The sequence below is a fragment of the Aptenodytes forsteri genome, unplaced genomic scaffold (assembly GCF_000699145.1).
Source record: "Aptenodytes forsteri isolate BGI_AS27 unplaced genomic scaffold, ASM69914v1 Scaffold278, whole genome shotgun sequence".
In the NCBI taxonomy this organism is placed as follows: domain Eukaryota; kingdom Metazoa; phylum Chordata; class Aves; order Sphenisciformes; family Spheniscidae; genus Aptenodytes; species Aptenodytes forsteri.
The window spans coordinates 2,682,124-2,702,521 of NW_008795907.1; positions in this window are offsets into that span (position 1 = coordinate 2,682,124).

Sequence of the window (20,398 nt, forward strand, 5' to 3'; positions counted from 1 at the left end):
CAGCAGCAGATAATAGTCATTGGACTGTATGAGGCTTGGTAGCCTCTTGATGACATCCCTGATGCGAGCCCCCAGTAAGCAGCACACATCTCTAGAGAGTGCGTCCGGTCGGCAAATGGGTGCTTCCGGTACCTCTCAAACAGAGTTGCCTACTACTATCACCCGTCGCCTTTTCTTAGTTGCACTGGTTGTTATATGGGGGGGGCAGATCGGGCTGCATTACTCAGCTCCAGCGCTTCTCCTGGTGTTACCTACAGGATCTTTGGTTTCACATTTTTCCACATCCAGCTGTCAAAAATATCTCTCTAATTTGCAAACTCAAAGCTAAGACTGATGCACTTCAGCTTGCTTTCTGCCATATGTTTCAGTTTCACAAGTTTGCTCTTCTATTCACAGAGTCTGAGTGTGGGGTTTGCTATTCTTAGCACTTTTGCCTGATGAAAAGCTTATTTTTTGTTGAGTTGTTGCAGAAAGATCACAAAAGCTCCAAGACTGTCAGATTACAAGTTCTGCAGCATGCACTCCTCTGATGGCTTTTAGCTTTGTATAGCTCAAAAGGGCAGCTCAGGCTGTGAGTGCACGTGCTGTATTGACCCAGGGCTTCACATATGCACTGAAATGAGCTCTTTCTTCTCCTTGGCAACAATAAATAATCTAATAAAAAACACACAGCATCTTATAAACAGATTGTTATACTTTTGCAAAACCCGCCAAGGGCCAGTAAATTTTGACCCAGCAGACTGACATCTCCAGGCACATCAAATTTTAAAATAAAATATCCAGCACCTCTATCAAAATATAGATCACTTGCTTACACAAATCACATGCCACCTCAGCCATTTCAGAGTACTCTGAACCTGAAGTCCATCCAAATGAGAATGTAGATGTTCCGAGGTGGCCAGTGTCAGGGTGACAAGGGGCAACTTTAAATAAGGCTGCACTGTGGTTGCCAACAGGAAAACAGAGTGAATTCATACATTTTAAAGCAGACTCAACTGCTGCATTTGTTCTCTATTTGCATAAAATTGTGTATACAAATACAAGAGAAATTAATTTCCAAATAGAAAAAAAATATTTGGAGGGATATGACAAAATTAAAAGTAGTATAAAAGAATAGGGATTGATTGTTCACAGTCTCTCCCAGTGCAAGAGAAGGGGGCCATCAAATGAAGCTACATGCTGCAAGTTAAAATAACCAAATGAGGGGAACATTCAGACAACATGCAATCGATCTTAGATAAAAATTACATTAGTCCAACCTATCTCAACCATTCATTTTTGGGCTTTCATCTAATTGTACCAGTGTAAGACCATTAAGTTAATTAGGTTTAGAAGACCAAGAGCATCTCACTTCCAGATGAATCTGATGAATCCACATTGAAATATCTTTGGGGATCAGCCTTTTGTTTATGACGATGATTCTCCTTGGCCAGTGCAGGATCTTTTCCCAAAGCATTAAGACTTTCCCTATCTACCATTCAGTTCCCCTTTCTTTTACAAAACAAAATATTCAAAAACTGCAATTATATACTGTAACTCATGACCCAGTAATGTTAGCTATTTTTTCAACTTCTCAGAGTTTCTAAATCAGTAAATTTCCCAGCTTCCTTATCACATTTGCTTTGATTAGTTAGACCTGCAATTTAGGAACAGAGCCCAGAATCTGTCCCCCTCCCATGCCTCAGAGAGGTCTGATACCTCCCTGTTCTATGGCATTATGCCCCCTTTAAAACAATGGAAAACTGCGCAGGGCTGCCAAGTTGCCTTCTCACATTACAAATTCAGCTCCAAATTTCTGTCCTCCATCATATCCAGCTCTTAGCATTACTGATTATAGGTTTCTCTCCTCTCCTGCTATTGAAAGTATGTTTCAGATTATTGTCCCTACAAAGGTGTCAGCTGTAGAAGAAAATACAAATGAAACTTTTCATCCCGAATTTAAGTACTGGTGACATTTCTAAACAATGTGGTAGAAAAGTACATTTGGAATAAGAAAGAGAGGTTGCTTGCATTTCACTTCAGATTACTATTTCCAACTTCGGGTTCATTTTACACCTCACTTCACCAACATGTTCTGCAGTTGCAAAACACATCCATGCGATTGTTACACTGTAGAATCTAAAAATCCAGCTGTACACACTAAGACCCAGGTGTCAAGACATTTTTAGAAGGATAGCAACTATTGGAATTGATGGAGTTGCACACTTAAATACTGCAATGAAACTGAGGTCAAATTTTAGACATGAATTAAGACAATGCAGAAGCTAAAACCACTCAAGAGGAAAGTTTTCCATGGCCTTGGCTCCACTGCCACAGTGCTGTGACCCTTTGGATGTTGTCAATGCTTGAGAATGTCAGGATAAGACTCATTACAGAGCAATCTGCATGAAATTCAGTGACCTATGACACCAAGTGGATCAGACTAGACAATCTGATTACATCTTCTGTGAACCTCCTAAGAGAGATGGATTAGATCCACCAATGAAAAAGACTTGACAGGGCACCCCACTGCTCTTAGACCAGAGGTCTCACCATCAGTGCTTCCCAGACATAACTGAAAGCCAACCTCTCTTTCAGTTGTCCCTGAAAGTTGCCAATATTATTTTTTCTTGAACAGTAAGGACCAGAAAGAAGCTTGGAATTTTTGTTCTTTATAATTCTGCTGGAATCAAGGAGTGGAGAAGCAGAAAAGCTGGGAATTTGTGTTACTTGGAATTTAGGCATGAATCAGCAAAGGTGGGATACTCCACTTGGCAGAGTGCCCTTGAATTAGAGGCAACCTGTAAAAGGAGTGATTCTCTCAGTTCAAGCTATTCAGGTTTGTGCCCTAATTCTGCACAGCCAGGGAGAGGATACACACACATTTTGCTTCTCAATTAATAGATTGTGCTAGTGATCCTTGGTTCTCCCATCATTAATTATTACCCATCACAAACAGAAAAGTTTCTATATGTGGCCCTATTTTTATTGTCAGCAATATAAAAGAGTCGTTCCACCATTTCCGTTTGCCAGGAGACATTTGCTACATTTGGCAAATGGGAAAAGTGTGACTACACAGATATGACTTCAAGTACATTCAAAGCAGAAAGAGATAGCCCGGTGCACTAAAAAAGAGATAGGCCAATGTTCAAAGGTCAATGAAGTATGAAAGATCCACAGACCAGAAGCTGTGAATTATGACCACCACCTAGTTTTAAAACACTCTCATGAAAGAATTGCCTGAGTTTTCTAGGATTCTCTAAAAATTAAAGCTAAGCAAAACAAAATAACCTGTATTTCCATGAGACAGAACAATTGCCCTGTTCCACTTAGATTTGCTCCTTTCTAGAAAAAACACAGAAAAGGAAGCTGGTAGAATCAGGCTACTTTACAACTACAAATCCAACTCTGTATACATCAGTTACCTGCAGAGGACTTTCTGCTGGGCAGTGGGCCTCAGAAAGAGCAATCACTACTCCAGACAGAGGAGAGACACTGCTGCTAGATGACAATAAAGCTTATAGTGCTTCACAAGGAAATCCACAACAAAGGGTGGCTGCACAGTCAAAATTCCTACTGCAGCCTTCTTTCAACAGATTATAACTGTACACACCTGACATGATTGGGGAGCCACCCAACAAACTGCTCCTGCAAGCAATGTGGGTTGATTCCACCACTTTTAATGGCACAGTGGAGCAGTTCAGAGCTCACAGGTCACCTTGTCTGGAAACAACTTGACTGAAGGCAATCAAGAATAGTTTTACAGACAATAACTGATTACAGGGTCCCTCAGATCTCATTTTAGTCTGCTTACAAGGATTGGTGGTCAACAAACCTATTTCTCCCACCTGGGCAATTCTAAGGTTAGGTATCCAGTTAACAGCGCAAACACAAACATAATGAGGCAACACATTTCACAGGGGGAGCAATGTGCAACGTTTTTTATCTGTGACCAAGCTAAACATGCATGAACAGCCTTTTGCTTTTGGTAGCAAAAGAGAAAAGGGAAAACTGTCCTAACTAGATGAATAAGGCACCCCAGCTGGCTGTGCCTATGCTGGTACACTCTGCCAAGTGCTGTCAGGTGCTGGCCACATTGATGCTGTAAGCAAGCCACCACAAGCCAGCCACTCTCAAAAAGAGGCTGTTCAGGCCTGTGACAAGCAGCAGAATTTATCAGTATGAGTTCAGCTGTGCTTCAAAGTTCTAGACTACACGGGAGTACTAGCCCCAGCTGTTATGCCTACCTCCCAACCCCGGGCCCACCAGCAATCAAACCAGGCCTCTGAACAGAGAAGCAGCACAAAACTGCTCTGACTTACTGCTGCTTGAAGTCTCCATGTCCCCACCTTCTTGAGATTGTTGTTCTAAGTGATGCTCCTACCCATCCCTAACTCCTGAGCAGCTCTGTGTGTGTTCCATATCAGCTGTGGTGCAAGCTGACTGGACAAGGAGTTCGTGACCAGGCCCAATGGTCCACATCCAAACCAAAGTTCAACTTATGGCTTGGAGTCTTTGTCCTTTAAAGTATTTTCCTGTATCACTGTGTGCCAAGAAAACGAGTGAGCAAACGGAGAAAGGCAAACAGTGGAGGCACCAATTACAGAAGTATATTTCTGATATTCTTAATGTGCTTAGTGACATCATCCATCACAGCCAGATGTTAGAGATTTAAGTTGAACAAATTAAAAGCCTGCTTTTTGCCCTAGGCATATTTTGCTTTGTAGCGCATCTCATTAGCGTAGTTTCCTTTAATGGCTCATTTAGGTTTTGGACTGAAAATTAGAAATTAAGCAAAAGCTAATTTAAGCAAACATTTTGTACAGCTGCTTGCTGGCACCTCAGAACTTAGGGGGCTTGAGAAGGGTAGGGAAATAAGGGCTTTCTGTTTATCAACCTCACCACAAGGTTTTGATGCTAAAATGTTTAGGTTCTAAATACTGCAAAGGGAATATTTATTTTCTTAAGAAATACTTCCATGAGAATTTAGAGGCCTGAAGTTGATATATCTACCCTCAGTGGCCAATTTTAATTGGCAATATCCCTTTAAAAACAAAGGGCCCTAGCTCCAAAGAGGTGCTTTGAATGAGAAAAATTTGGTTTTGAGAAGCAAAAGAGAAGTTTCTTCAAAGCAGAAAGAACTTTCCCCAAGAGAATAAGCTTCCAAAAAAATAGAAGGAAAGGCCAACAGGGTGTGGGGAGGGAATCTTAAGAAAAGAACAGAAAGCTTCCAAGGTCTGTCTACATGAGAGAATCAAGTCTTAAGACTATAAAACAATAGTATCATATAAAAAAAGTATATAATTTTTTTCTCTGTGAAGCTAGTCAGCCTTAAATTGAAGATGCAGAAAATACTAAGTATTTGAGTTAAGCAATGAATCAGACAAAGCTCTCACCCTTCTGGCCTCATTATATATCAGACAGACACTTGCAATTACATTCTAGATACTTCACTGTTTTACATCAATGACACACGATCCTACATCCCAAAGATGCTCCATGGGACTTAAGTGTTTAATGCTGCTGAACTTTTCTCCATACGCTGCCATTGCAGAAACATTTATATCCTCAACAGCTTAAGTGATACAAGCAGCATCTTTACAGGTGGGCACCAATGATCCTCTTAAATACAAGTTACACAAGTTGTTCCAAGTTCCTTATACTATCCAGTAAATTCCACAATGCCATGGAAATCCAGTTCAGGGCTGATGCTCTGGAGGATCAGTTAAAAACAAAACAGTTAATTGCACAGAGAGCTGATGTTTTCCCATCCACGGCTTCCTTAAATAAGTAAAATTGTTTGAACTCGTCCCTATAGAAAGTCATATAGCAACAAATGTTTCCACAGTGGTGCAAAGTTCTGGGGTATCTCTCATTGTGCACAGAGGATATTGCTCATTTGGGTGTGCTTTACAACATTTTCAATCTGCATTAATTTATCCAAATCAGGAAGCTACTTGTAAATGGTCACAGCTATCAGCTCCCCTCCCCTGCCTCACAAATTTATCTTGGTGAAAAGCAATTACTTCGCCAGAAAACTCCTTTAAAGAGACATTCCTGCAACTAAAATCCCACTTGCACAATCTCCCACTTCAAAAAAGGCTCAAACACTTGCGAGATTTTAAGTCACATAGAGGAACAGAAAAGATTAAGTCAAAAGCTTTTAACTGTTGACTACTTTTAATGCAGAGGTATTGCAGATACAAGAAGGGACTTATTTACAAAAGCTTTTAGACAGTATCAGTGTAATATTGATGAAACATCCTCCCACGTGTCACATGCCTAGAGGCACCACGGATTGCTTTGTAATAGGCGGAAAGGATGCTATCAAATTTCATAGCTGTGAGTTATTCTTGAGTTGCCAAAGGGTCCTCTCTCTCAGAAAATAAACTGTGCATCAAACCCTGAGCTGGCATGAAACTGCATAACTTCACTAAGGAGAGTGGAACTTAAGCAGTCCCAGCTGAGGAGCTGGGCCTGTTAACGTATCACTTTCATCCTCAGCCTCACATACTAAACACAGGAAATGATCTGCAACAGAAATTCATTCTCGAACTTTTTAAGGGATAGCTCTTTCAAGCCACATTCAGGTAGCAAGGGCAGCCCTGCAAGGTTTTCCCAAAACTCCATTTTAAGCTGCAGAGGGCATTTCTATGCAGGACCTGGGAGGGTCAAGAGGCACAAACAGTACTGAAAGGAACAAAAGTTTAGCTCATTTTTTGTCCAAATTTTCTCTGCTGTGCTTAAAGGAAAATAAGACAAGTAGAGCTTGCCAAGATTTTTTTCCTTATTACATTTGCTTTAAAAACCCACAGTTTGATATCTAAATTATTCATGTATTTGGACTGAACACAAAATTTGAGGAAAGACAGTTCAGAAGTTTAAAATTTTTATTTTCTAAATAAAACATTTTGGATATTTTTCCAAAGCTGTTTATACCTTAAAAATAAGAGGAAATTGTTTAATTTAAAAAATATTTCTTTAATGTCAGAACATTTTGGATCAACTAGAAAGGACTATCCACCAGTTTCATAGCCAAATAGTAACAACAAAACCCCCTGCTATTTCAATAGCTCTAAAGAATGTGGATTAGAAAGACAGATCGTGTACAGCGCTTTATAATTTTTGGAAACATGTTATGAGAAAAGCTGTAGGAGAGCTACCTACAAGTAAAGCCATAAATAGAACTGGCAACCTGTCCATCACTGCTATCACAGACCGGTAGGCTGTTTTCACAGTGAATAACACTTTGTGGCACTCAGGTTTTGAGCAGGGGAAAGTCACTGCACTGAAGCAACCTCAGAGGAAGAAGTACTTTCTGGACATTTCGTGCAACAAGTTTCCCATCACAGAAGGGATTTTTTTTTTTTTTTTTGATGGCTCCAACAGCAGTACCCCATTTTGGTAACTTTCTAGAGGCACTGACAGACTAATTCAAAAGGCTCAAAGTAAATAGGTGATGGAAATAGAGTCGGAGAATTGAGTCACAAGGAGTCTTGTTGGTTTTGTGGTTTGGAAAAGTGTTTTAGAGGTTTCAGGCAGAAAGCCCATTGACTGAAACTTGCAAGTTAAACTGTAAATCCAGATCTTGTGCTGAACACACAAATCCTCTTTAAAACATACTCCTGTAACTGGAATAGTCTTTAGATATAAGCAGTGTGTTCCCCAAAGGCTGTTTGATTTATTATGACTGTATCAGTTGCATAAAAAGATTCTTTCCCTAAAACTTTTTGTCATCTTAAAGCTTGAAGCGTGCCTCTACTCAAGGTAGCTACCGGGGGGGGGCGGAATTAGGTCAAATTATTCACAAGTTTGAATTAAATTCAGTGCTATATTTGCTCTGGGATTTAATTGTAAAGTTCCCATTAAGAGTAATGTGAGCTATGGGGATAGCACATCACACTGAAAATTTATCTGCTACTGTATCAGCAGAGATGACATCCCAGTTTGAGCCAAAACCTAAAATGTGCCAGTTGCAAAGTAATACCATGGACGACAGTACAAATAGCAGCAACAAACAGTATGGCTGTTCCAGATACAGGGTCAGGCTCATGTGCTATGGTTCAAAGATAGTGCCACACAGTCTCTTTGCATTATTCTCTTTGCATGTTTAAGTCTTCTTCATGAATGTATTTGTTGCCAATAATGCCACATAACTTTGAATGTTTCTTTCCAGCCACTATTATTTTGCACAGAGCAGAAACGAACTAATGCCAACAGCTGGTAATCCAACTTTCATTTATACTGGTGAAAAATAGGGGTAAAGTTTGAGTGTGGAACACAGGTACAACTAAGAGCAGAATTACATGCAGTGTCTCTAGTGCCTAACTCCTCCAGAGTAGTGCCATGTGTGGTGAATTGTTTTGCTATAAATTTGACATAATATTGTGTGAAGATAAGTTTATAGGAATAGCGGTACTTTAAAAAGGGTTTCTAATACCTGTTTTTTGAAAGTGTCTTTTTAATGGATTTTGGTCTATACCTCAGAAATCCGCATTTACACATGGAGCTATTTAAAACTCAAACAAGCTTTTAATCTTAATTCCATTGAACAGAAGGGAGGCAACAACTTAACGTTAGATCAAGGAGATGGACCTATAAACAGTAAGCAGCTGAGTTTATTTTTCAGAAAGATCTCTTCTGTTTTCTGCTCACAGATTGCTCTAAAAACATATCCCCTCTCAATTCCCAGTGTGATTGACTTCTAAAGCCAGTTACATTAAAGGTTCAGACTCAGTTAATCAGGCAGACAGCACCACTGTCCCTGTAGCTCTTCTAACTCCTAATCAAAACCATTCCACAGTTCTTCATTTAGATACAGAAGAGAAATATCAGATTTCTACAAAACCACAGAGAAACCTCAGCAGCTGTTAGTTTCTAGATTAGTAAAATGTAATTGGAAGGTAGGTGCTGATCCTAACTCGTTAGCAGAACCTACACAAATACTGTGGATGACTGCCTGCCGTGCTCCTCAGTGCAAATGTACCATTAAAGAAACACTTTCTGAAGACCAGAGATAACAGAGGTCACTAGTATTAGGATCAAGGTTCCAGATAATCTTCAAATTAAAGGCCTTCAGGTGCAATGAAGACCAGCTGGCACACATCTTAGTGATAGTCTAAACATAATCCACAAACTGGCAAACTGAATACTGAATTAATTATAACACTGAGGGACTACGTAAAAGAACCAAGATTACTGAACTACTAATTACTGAATTTGTTTACCCTGGAAACAGGGTAGCTATTCACTTAATCTTATCATCTTCAATTCTGTTTCGGACAGACACAGTTTTGTTGAACTGGTGCTGTATCTCAAATTAAGCCTCTGCAAGATTTGGCATGCAGTAGCAACCTTGGCTGAAAAGCCTGAAAAATTGACAGCTAGGTAAACTATCCAAATCTTTTGGTTCTTCAACATATCAATTTCTCAGAAAAGGCTGCCTCACAAGTATGCTGCCATGCTTCACAAAGTGCTACATTATGAAAGAACAGTCACAGTCTTACAGTGCTTTGGCTTTTTTATTACTAGCTCCATCTTAACCAGATAGTACTAAAAAAAATAGGCAAAAGTAGCAATTTAAATAAAAATCTAGGAAGATTCAGGTTTGATTAACATCACCTTTAGATTTATCACAACTGGTTTAGCCAGGCCTAATGCAACTAAGTTACTCTATTATGAAGTTACTCAGTTTCCTGCCAGTGAAATTCCCAGCGTCTCCAAATAAAAAGTCTGTTGTTCATGCATTCCATTAATTGAGAGAAGCATACTGCTTAAAAATAAACGATCCAAAAATACAGCAGAGCAATGTTCTGTTCAGTTTTGTAAGTTAATTTGTTGCAAAGAAGCTTGTTAATATATTTAAAACAAACCCACATTTGATTCATGTCATGACTTGTAATATAGAACTATGCAGACAAAAATTTTTCATGAACACATTACAGTAATGCATTAATCTTCCTTCTTCCATCTGAAATTAAAGTGGGGCCCTCCATTTAAAATTTTTGATTGCATATTGTATTGGGAATTACTGTTCTGCTCATACCCTCCTCTTCCAATAGAGCATTTTTTAAACAAAAAATTTGCTCCCCAAAACAGAGCAACATACCACGATGTCCAAGTCCCTTGGGCCACAGCGTGGCAAACACATCATCAGCTTATCTCCAGAAACCTAATCATTTCCTTCAAGGTTTGACAGGAAAACTTCATTAAACAAAGGTAGGAATCTGCTTCAATTTGCTACTCAAGCAATTCTTTTTCAAGAATCATTGATGAGCACTTTATTAGCAATACATCTTCATTCGAAGCATAAAGTGAGCAACACTAAAGTACTATCTTGCTACACCATTTCAACTCAACATTTTTCCCTCATTCCAATTTCGGTTCCCACTGATTTAAAGCACCTTCTTCTTCATAGGCAATATGAAACACTGTCAGAAGAAGTGCACTGGAAGAGCTGGGGGATGAAAAAGGGACTTCACATTCAGGTCCCAAGGATGATGAAAAGTCCTACGTTCAAATGCAAGAGATTAGGACTAAGATTTTGGCGGAGCTGCATTTGCACATTTTTTTTCCGAGAGTACTATGAACTATGGTGTTCATATTCTGTTCATTTCAAGGCATCCTCCCTGCAATTTTTTCAGAAAAGTAGTAACCTGGTTGATATTAAGAAGTACCTTTATTTTATTAACCAAGAGAGATTTTTTTTCCCACTTGTATGTTTTTTCTGCTTTGGACAGCATCACTTTTACCTGGAAGTGAAAGTCTGAAAGTTTTAGTCTGAAATCACCCATTTTCAAAATTTAATTCAAGGCAGAATCTGGAGAGTACATTAAGTGCCATACAAATGTACAGTTAGAAAGTCCCCCTCTCAGAAGTTTACTATCTTTAAAAAAAAAGACAAAGAAGGTATAGTTTCTCAGAAATCGACAATTATTCTTTTCACAGGCAAGGAATATGAGCATGAAGAAACCAGGATTTGTCTGAGGCTATGAGACATTTCAGAACAGAGCCAAGGAAACAAGTCAAATCTCCTGAGACCTAATTCACTACTGAATTCTCAGGAAACATGTTGGCAATATACACAAATACATATTTTAAAAAACACTTCAGAAGACTTTTATGGCTTACTCCCTTCAAACGAAAAAACACAGTGAAAATGCTTCCTGGCAATCCCCTTTTTTTTCCCCCACCCTGTTTCTTAAATTCTGGAATTATCCAATTTGAGCATTGCTTATCATTTAAAAAGAAAGAAAACTTTGGCATAGTAAGTATTCTCAGAATGAATCTCACATACTTTCAACAAACTAGATCAGTATGTAAAGTCCCCAGGGCATAAACATGGAAATAAAATGCACTTTAAACTAAGCAAACAAAAATACAAATATGCTGTAAAATGAGCATGGCCTTTGCAATGATTTTGTTCATAAAATTAAAAAAAAAATGCAAATACTATCACCAAATCCATCCCCTTACACTGATAAAACACTCCACAGCTCTGAACTGGCAGTCAAGAATTCATATCCCACCTCCGAATCCCATGTTGATCCCTTCAACTTCACTTACTGAGATTCAATACCCTTCACAGCAACTACAAGCCTGAGGCTCAAACATCTAACTACCACTCTCAGCAAGTGAAATACTGAAGGGGGACCTGCAGGCCAGGCAATTCACCTCAGTCTACCACAGCTACAACTGGGACTGACGAAAGGAGATATGTACCCACACATGAGCTGAAGCCTTGCCCTTTTCCTCTATAAGAGCACACACAAGTCACAGGGGTCCCTGGAGGTTAGTCCTAGTAAGGTATAGCCAATGTCTGAATCCAAGAAAGACCACCCTCTGGGTTCAAACTGTTTCTTTCTCCCCTGACCCTGGGGGTCCTGGTGGACATCAAGTTGAACATGAGCCAGCAATGGGCCCTTGCCACAAAGAAGGCTAATGGTATCCTGGGCTGCATTAGGCAGAGTATTGCCAGCAGGTGGCAATAGGGAGGGAGGTGATCCTTCCCTTCTACTCGGCACTGGTGAGGCCACACCTGCAGTGCTGAGTACAGTTCTGGGCTCCACAGTACAACAGAGACATGAACATACTGCAGAGAGTCCAACAAAGGGCCATTAAGATGATTAAGGGACTGGAGCACCTCACATATGAGGAAAGGCTGAGAAAGCTGGGACTGTTCTGCCTGGAGAAGAGAAGGCTCAGGGGGATCTTACCAATGTATATAAATACCTGAATGGAAGGTGTTGAGAAGATGGAGCCAGGCTCTTTCCAGTGGTGCCCAGTGAAAGGAAGTACAGTTCTGGGCTCCACAGTACAACAGAGACATGAACATACTGCAGAGAGTCCAACAAAGGGCCATTAAGATGATTAAGGGACTGGAGCACCTCACATATGAGGAAAGGCTGAGAAAGCTGGGACTGTTCTGCCTGGAGAAGAGAAGGCTCAGGGGGATCTTACCAATGTATATAAATACCTGAATGGAAGGTGTTGAGAAGATGGAGCCAGGCTCTTTCCAGTGGTGCCCAGTGAAAGGACAAGAGTCAATGGGTACAAACTGAAACACAGGAGGTACTGAACATAAGGAAACACTTTTTTACTGTAAGGGTGACCAAGGGTGACTGGCACAGGTTGCCCACAGAGGTCATGGAGTCTCCACCCTTGGAGGTATTCAAAAGTCATCTGGACATGGTTCTGGACAACCGGCTCTAGGTGGCCCTGTTGAGCCCCCCTGCTGGGGGACAAGATGACCTCCAGGCATCCCTTCCAACCTCAACCACTCTGTGATACACCTCAGTATCCTTGCTCATTCCAAAGCTGAAAAAAGGAAATCACACCCTCAGACGCTTCACTTGGAGTTACTTCAAGAAAAAGCAACTTTGGTGCCCGATGCTGAGAGCTGCTGCGTGAGTACAACAAAAGGTTATGTGGATGCATCAGCCCACTTTCACTGGCCTAGAGGCTCAAGGCCTCACCTATACAAGTGCTATTAGGAATTGCACAAACCTTAGCAAATGGCAAGGAAGAACAAGATCCTGCTTTGGTCTTTTGCGCTACCGTGCTGGGCAGTAGCAAGCTGAAAGCTAGTTAGACCAAAGACATGGACCATGAGTACCACATGGGAAGCAGTTCACTGCCTAAGCCTGGTGTAATGAGCCAGGAGTATCAGAACTGGAAAGAGAATCAGCCAGGCTGCAGAAAGGTATTCTTTCAGGCTCCTCTGACCTATCTGGAAGATTTCACCTTTCCTACCTATGCAACTTACAGGCAAATCATATGTAACTTACATAGAGCAATGCCCTTTACCACAGGACTTGACAAATATTAAAAACATGAAAGTGTTTAAAATTATATATCCCAGAAACAGCGTAAGGCATAAGAAGCCCAATTTTCCATTGCCTTGCATTTCCAGCAGCCACTTAAACCAGGACAAAATAGAAGTACCTATACTAACTTCACATATGTTATGAATGAAAATTGAGTCCAGTAAGGACTGTAAGACAGTAGTGATTAGTCTGAACAATACATTGTTTGTGCTCAATGCTCATTTTGTCCCATTTGTCATTTAAATGCTTACATAACCAGTGATAGCAACACATCAGAGTTCTTATTAAACAGGAGCAACTTCCTCTTCAAACCTGAGCAAGAAGAAATGTCAACAGGCTAGTGAACTAAACAGACATTGTAAAGAAACACACCCCTCCACGCACACACACTGCCCCTAACCATTGGTTCAGAAGAGTTTTTAAAATGCAAATTAGATCTCCAGTTAGTAACAAACTGTTACAACTAGAAAATCTTTCAGCCCAGTACTTTAATTTGAAGATGACATATAGTTTAATGTTGGTACTATAAAACATCAGTGCTGTTTTTAACTTGCTGTGCTGCCTTTCCATCAGATTTACTGCAAAGGAATTGAACCAGGGTTTTAAAGAGCATGAGTAGTTAAAGAAATTCTATTTGATCCTGGATATGGTTTCAGAATGGACAATTAAACCCATTTTTCCAGCAACTTAGATAGTCTCAGCAGTCTGTGTTGTAATTTGTTGTAAAGTCTACCACACGTGAAATATCATGGCTATCAGCTTCTAGCTTTTTAATGGTGTGATGCCGACCACAACAGCTCTTTAATAAAGCAAAGCATAAAAAGATCAGAAAAGAGAACATTTTTCATTTTCTTTTTTCAAAACTGAAAAATCCTCATCCTCTTGAGATGAAAGGCACCACTAAGAGGACTTTTATATTAATTGTCTATGATATGCAATTCAAACATTCCTACAGGAAAATGCTAATCTCAGAGTGACATTAATATAAGCATGACTTAATGACACCAAGTAGAACTGCATACCGATCAAACAAGACTTTCAAGAAGTCTTCTTCTGTGATTTGGGCATGGTGATGGGACAGAAACATCTGACACCTGTTGTTTTTTTTTAAATCTGGAAGGAGCATTTTGTTCCTCCCTGACATAACCTCTGCTCTCCTAACGAGGGGTTATACTTCTCTTACTGCATACTTTCTCTCACCTGGAGTAAACTCAAGACATACTTGTGAATTTCTGTACAATATCCAGTGCAGACAGCTCCTGATCTCAGTTGTCATGTCTACATACTATGACAATGCAAAATAGGAAGAAACATTCCAAAAGGGAAACACAAAGCTTGGAGTATGAAGAATTCTTTTTTATATATATATACACACACACACACGCAGTACATATATACATGTCTGTGTATATATAATACTACAGAGGCAGAATGAACCCACATTCTTCCTGTTTCTAAGCCTGAAACTCTTAGTAGCAACTGATTAAGAAGTTCAACAGGAGAGAACACAAGAGGGAATGACAGACTGAATTAGTGTGGACAGTCATGTCATTTGTTGATGTCACACTGGAGAGTCACACTGTAAGTCTACAGACTGGGAAAGACATTTGAGGTAGACTGTAAGGGGAAAGGTTTTAATTGTAAACTGACAAGCTGTTACAGTCAGGCCTATCTGATTGAGAAGATACTGCTTTAGAAATATTTACTACATATAGTCTGGAGCCCATGTAGTTAACAGAATTGAGTCAGATTTTTGTAACAATTTAAGTTTAGAATAACTCCAAGTCACACCAGATTAACAGATCAGAATCTGTCCTTTTATAATTGACACATTCAGCAGCTTGTTTAGTGTCTTGCCTGACATAGAGGACTTCTGACAGCACACAACCTTTCATCTTCTGTTGTCCTCTCCAGCTGAAGGATGGATCGTACAGAAGTCCCTCAGCTGAACTTTACCCAGAGTTGGTCAGGTGGCCTACCAAGCCATCTCTGCCTACTGATGGAAAACACCATCAAATGCTAGTATTTGCCAGTTGGGTTTGAAGGTTACCTATTGTCAAGCACTGCAATAGTCAGGCATGACACTGAAAACTGAAATAGCTGTAATCTGTGCAGAATGGAAAGAAACAAAACACAGCTGTCATTTTCAGGTTTCAGCTTTCACACAACAGATTCCCCCCCGCCCCCATGCCTTTAGTTCAGATGTTTAAATTAAGTGCAGCATCTTGGATTGCCCTAGAGCTACTTCTGAATCTCATCTGATTTTTGCATGCAGTTCACTATTCAAAGGGCACATTATCAATTCCTGACATCCAGGGAGAGAACTGTACCTGGAGAATTTTCATTCTCCCTGTCAGGACAAAAACCATACTCATGAGAATCCCAAGAGAAAAAAAAAAATATTACATAGCAGTCCCCATGTATGTATTCAAGGCTCTGACTGCGTGGTGTCTCTAGCTATGTATTGCAGAATCTAAATTTATCATTAAAAGCCATAACCTTTAGTTGAAGAAAATCTAAGGATCAAAAGAGCAAAGCAAAGGGATGATAAATTCAATACGATCTTCTGCATAATATCAGACATGAATTTTGCTCTGCAGCTCCAGCAACTAGTGGGTTGACTGAAAATGAGGCTTCTAATGGAGATATTACAGCCACCAAGTAATTGACAAAGATCAACTCTTATAAACATACTTAGTTTCAACTTGTCCATCTTCAGTATTCAGCTCAGGATTTTGTCATGTTTAGAAAAGGCAGTACACCTTGAGTACAGTCATAAGATTTCCTCATGTAACATACATGCATGTACACCAGTCATGCCCCTGGTTACATACACGCACAACACAAGCAGAAAGCAACATGATAGTATCTGCCTGCATCCACAGGGTGTGAAAAGCTCCCACTCATTCAGTGAAATATTAGAACATATGACAGCATCAGTTAATTTGAAAGCTTTAACTGCCTAAGCATTAGTATCTAGCTACCATGCTTACTCCTTAAAACTATTCTGCTCTTGATGACCGTTCCATTTTTCAAGGGTCAAAGGCTCCAGTTTAACCCAATAGAGAACAGAATAAAACCAATCTACAAATCTACAGAAAATGTAAGTGATAAAACTAATTCACTGCCCTATTTCAGAATACTGGAATATATTCTGATATATTCTAAAAATAAGTAACTTATTTTTAAAACTAACTGCACTGATTCAAAATCTCTAATTTACTGTGACATACAAATGCCAGGATCTACTCAGGCTTAGATTCTAGTGTTCTACAGACCACACAAACAGTAGCCAGAGTATTAAAAACTGTAGGCAAACACCAAGATGAGGAGGAATCAAGGAACGAGAGAAACTACAGCAGCCAGTCTGACACTTATCAAAGCAAATTATAAGCCAAAGCATTGTCAACAAAATTTTTTAGGCATTGAGGCAAGGTGTTTCAAGGCCAGAAATCAGAAAGTGACTAAACGAATTTGCATTTGGATGAGTGACTAGAAAACCTGTTTTGCAGAGAATTTGCAAGGGAGACTTTTGTGAAGTTCATCGTCTTGCTGAAGGATGCAGTAAGGGCTTTGCAATGACTATGTGACGAGTACTGTTCACACTACTGTTGGGGAAGCTGACATGAGGCTTTACTAATTTTATGCATTAACTTCAGTCCTTGCAAGACTCTTCCATTCAGAATATTTGTTCTTGACAATCCCCTCCTCCCCCAGTGTGGATAAAGATTTTTGTCAAAGGCTGAGTTTGCTCTGTGAGTCAGTAATAAAACGCTGGCTGCCTTGTATCATGTACAATAAAGATACGCACTTACACTGTGAAGCATGAGAGCGTTTCCATCAGAGACATGGCCTCATCTTACTAGACACTGCAGAAAAATGCTTAAACAGTCCTTTACTTGCTGCTTCAGTGTGCTCCATAATTGAATTCCCCTTTCTCCCACTGTACATTCACCGCTCATTTTCTTTCTAAGCTGATCACACTAATGATGTTTAAAGTCATATCACATTTTTCACCCTTGTCTGTTTGTGTGGGTTTGAAATTGGACAAAGAATCTCTCATACCTACTTTAAGAATATTTTATTTCTCTTATCTTAGTAGCATGCATTAGGAGTGTGATAAAGTAGTCTCTACTATCAGCACTTTCCTTAATATTTAGATGAGATCATTTTGACTGGCAAGGCAGAAGCAGAACTTCCAGATGAGATCATTAAGAACTATGCTGTTGAATGCCAAGGAAATCCATTCTAAACAGATCTCATTATCACACAGGCTACGGACTATCATGAGCAAATCTAAACTATATACATTGCCAGCTTTCCTTTTAATAACCTAGATACTGATTTGTCCCTTTGCTCATCCTTTCCTACCAAAGTGCTCTATTTTCCAATGAAATCCTACCTTATCCCAGAATTCTGTCCATCTCTGGCCTCAATCCATTATTACTTTTAGTGAGTTTAGCAATCTGAAATCTGTTAGACTGACAGTCCTGGAGAATCAGCCTAATACATCATTGTTTAGGTGCATGATAAATAAACAATCATTACAGTCAGGTTTAGCCTCAGCTATATTCTGAAATGTTACCTTCTGGGATAGGTTCTCTACAGGCCTTCCCTTCAATGGGTTCTCAGAAACCCACAGAAACAATGTAAACAGAGTAAAAGCAAAGCAAAACACAGATAGTGTGCAGTCTATAGTGCGAGTCCAGTTTGTGCATGTATAAATAAAAATTGAAATACAAAGCTCCATGAAAATTGATGTTATAGAGCAAGGCATTCACAAGACAAGAAGCTAAAAACTAAGGTCAGACTCAGCCTGAAGTATGTAAGCCATAGCACTCATTATTAGGATTCTATATCCACATTCGGGTGCCAGGCCAGTACTGAGCCGAAAGGGGACTTCAACGAGGTATTACATTAAGCACACGCTACTATTGTGTTTGGCTGGATTAAGTTCTATATGAAGGCTGCACAATTCCTTCACCCTCTTAAACCCAATGGAGATGAGCACCTGCCATTCTCACTGAGGTCAATGATAACCACTTGCACACACATGTGCAAACCAGCACAGCATCCAGCAGACTTCACTTCATGTGTTAGCACCACAGCTGAAGTATGAGGTTATCTAGGATGATGGGAAAAACATATCATGTGAGAAAGTTTAATATTGTCAGGTACAGCAGGTACCAGGACAGGGATTACAAATTCAGCCTTACCTTTGTCACTTCCCCAGTGCTTTTGACAATCCTTAAAATAGCAGTCTTTAGTGAAAAGTGTAAGTCTTCACCTCTGCAGAAAGAAAAGCATTGATATTTTATTAGCAATGTGCTTTCCCATAAAAGGTGAAAGAATGTCATGGTAGATCTAAATATATTCTGCATGTAACAATAGCTGTGCCACTGTACGTTTTATAATTTAAAGAACAGTTTTCAGCAAAATTACATTTCACCTATTCCACTTTTCTTTATAAGGAAAGAGCTGCAAACCACGTGCCTGTCCTTACAAAAGTGTAACTGATAACAAATACTGTATACAGAAAAGACTTTGTTGAAAAAAATTTTAAAACTTTAAAATATAAATGCCATTAAAGTATGACACTTCGTCTTACTTTGTAGTGGTATGATTGTGTCAGAGAAAATTATTTCCTCTCCAATTTATTTATTTACTAGTACCTTAGCAGATTTTAATTTTGTTGACACCAACAGACCTGCACCTAAAAATGATAAAAGCACGTCCATTCTGCTTCTCACACTAGCATATTCTAATGCATATGAGGGCAATTACTTCTTGACAACTCTCTGATGAATAACTGTGCTCTTTGCTAAGCTTGTCACATTGATCACTGGCCAGCAATACAATTAATAAAGTATTGCTGTCCACATAGCACATTAATAACTAGCCTGAACTAGAGGTGGCAAGTCTGATAGATCCAGTGCATTTTAATCTTTCATACCCTGCCAGCTCAGAAGATTAAAGGAAATCTCCAAGACAATCTCCACATGCCAACACTGGGTTCCATGACATCCCACCCAGGGTTACAAACTTGAGACCTAATATTTCATTAATGCAACTCAGTTGGACATTTCAAGCTTCATTTCCAAATGTTGCACTGCCTTGTGGCCAAAGCATTATTTATTTATTTCTCCTTCCTATTTATACTTCTGAAAGGTAGAATTGATTAAAGGTGTCAGTTCAACCAGAATTCATTGGAAAATAATGGCCATAAATTCAGTGCACTCTGAAGCGTTGCTTAATAATTCCATAACATTTAGAATGGAAACAATCAATCTAGGACAGGTCCCACCTCTTCAATACAGGAAAGGATGAATTAAAGCTTGATCATGAGCAGCAAGACTGGAGTTTTCCCCCAACATATTACACTAATTTTAATTGCTGCTTTTAGAGTTGTGCCAACAAACAAGCTTTAAGCAGAATATTTTTTGATTTCTAGGATATAAAATTATCTGTTCTTTTAGTCAAGTCCTCAGAAGAGAGCAAGTTCATTTGGTAGAAAAATATTTTAAAGAACCCCAAGAAGCTGCTCTGTCATCCTTGGAAATATCTGTGCTTCCGTTTTACAGTATGAGAAAATTCCAATTACATCTCAGACCTTGGACCAACACCCACAATACCCACCACATCAGCTTCTCTCCTATTGTCTGTCCTCAGCTTTGCCCAGCTTCCAGCCACTCGAGGCTGGTCTTTCCTGGCAGCCACAGGGAAATATAGCACAGTAGAGATTCTCCACTAGGATCAAATAATCATCCTTCAATTGCACTAGCTTTAATAAGCAGAAGCAATACAGGGGTAAGAAAAAAGAATGCAGTGTCTCTCTTCTTTTAGAGATATGAAAGGCAGGGAAAATGCTTTAAAGCACCTGACTAGTCCTAATCACTAGTTATCAGCCAAGACTAGTTAAACGGTATGAATAAGTGCTGTAACGATCCACATCTCTGCCAGAGCCCACCATGTGAGTTTAAAACCCAGTGTACCCCTTCCCCGAGCCGGGGGAGGGAGCTCCTGACGAGCGGCAGCCCTGACTCGGCGTGGGCGGGGACAGGAGGGACGGCGGCAGTTTAAAACCCATTGTACCC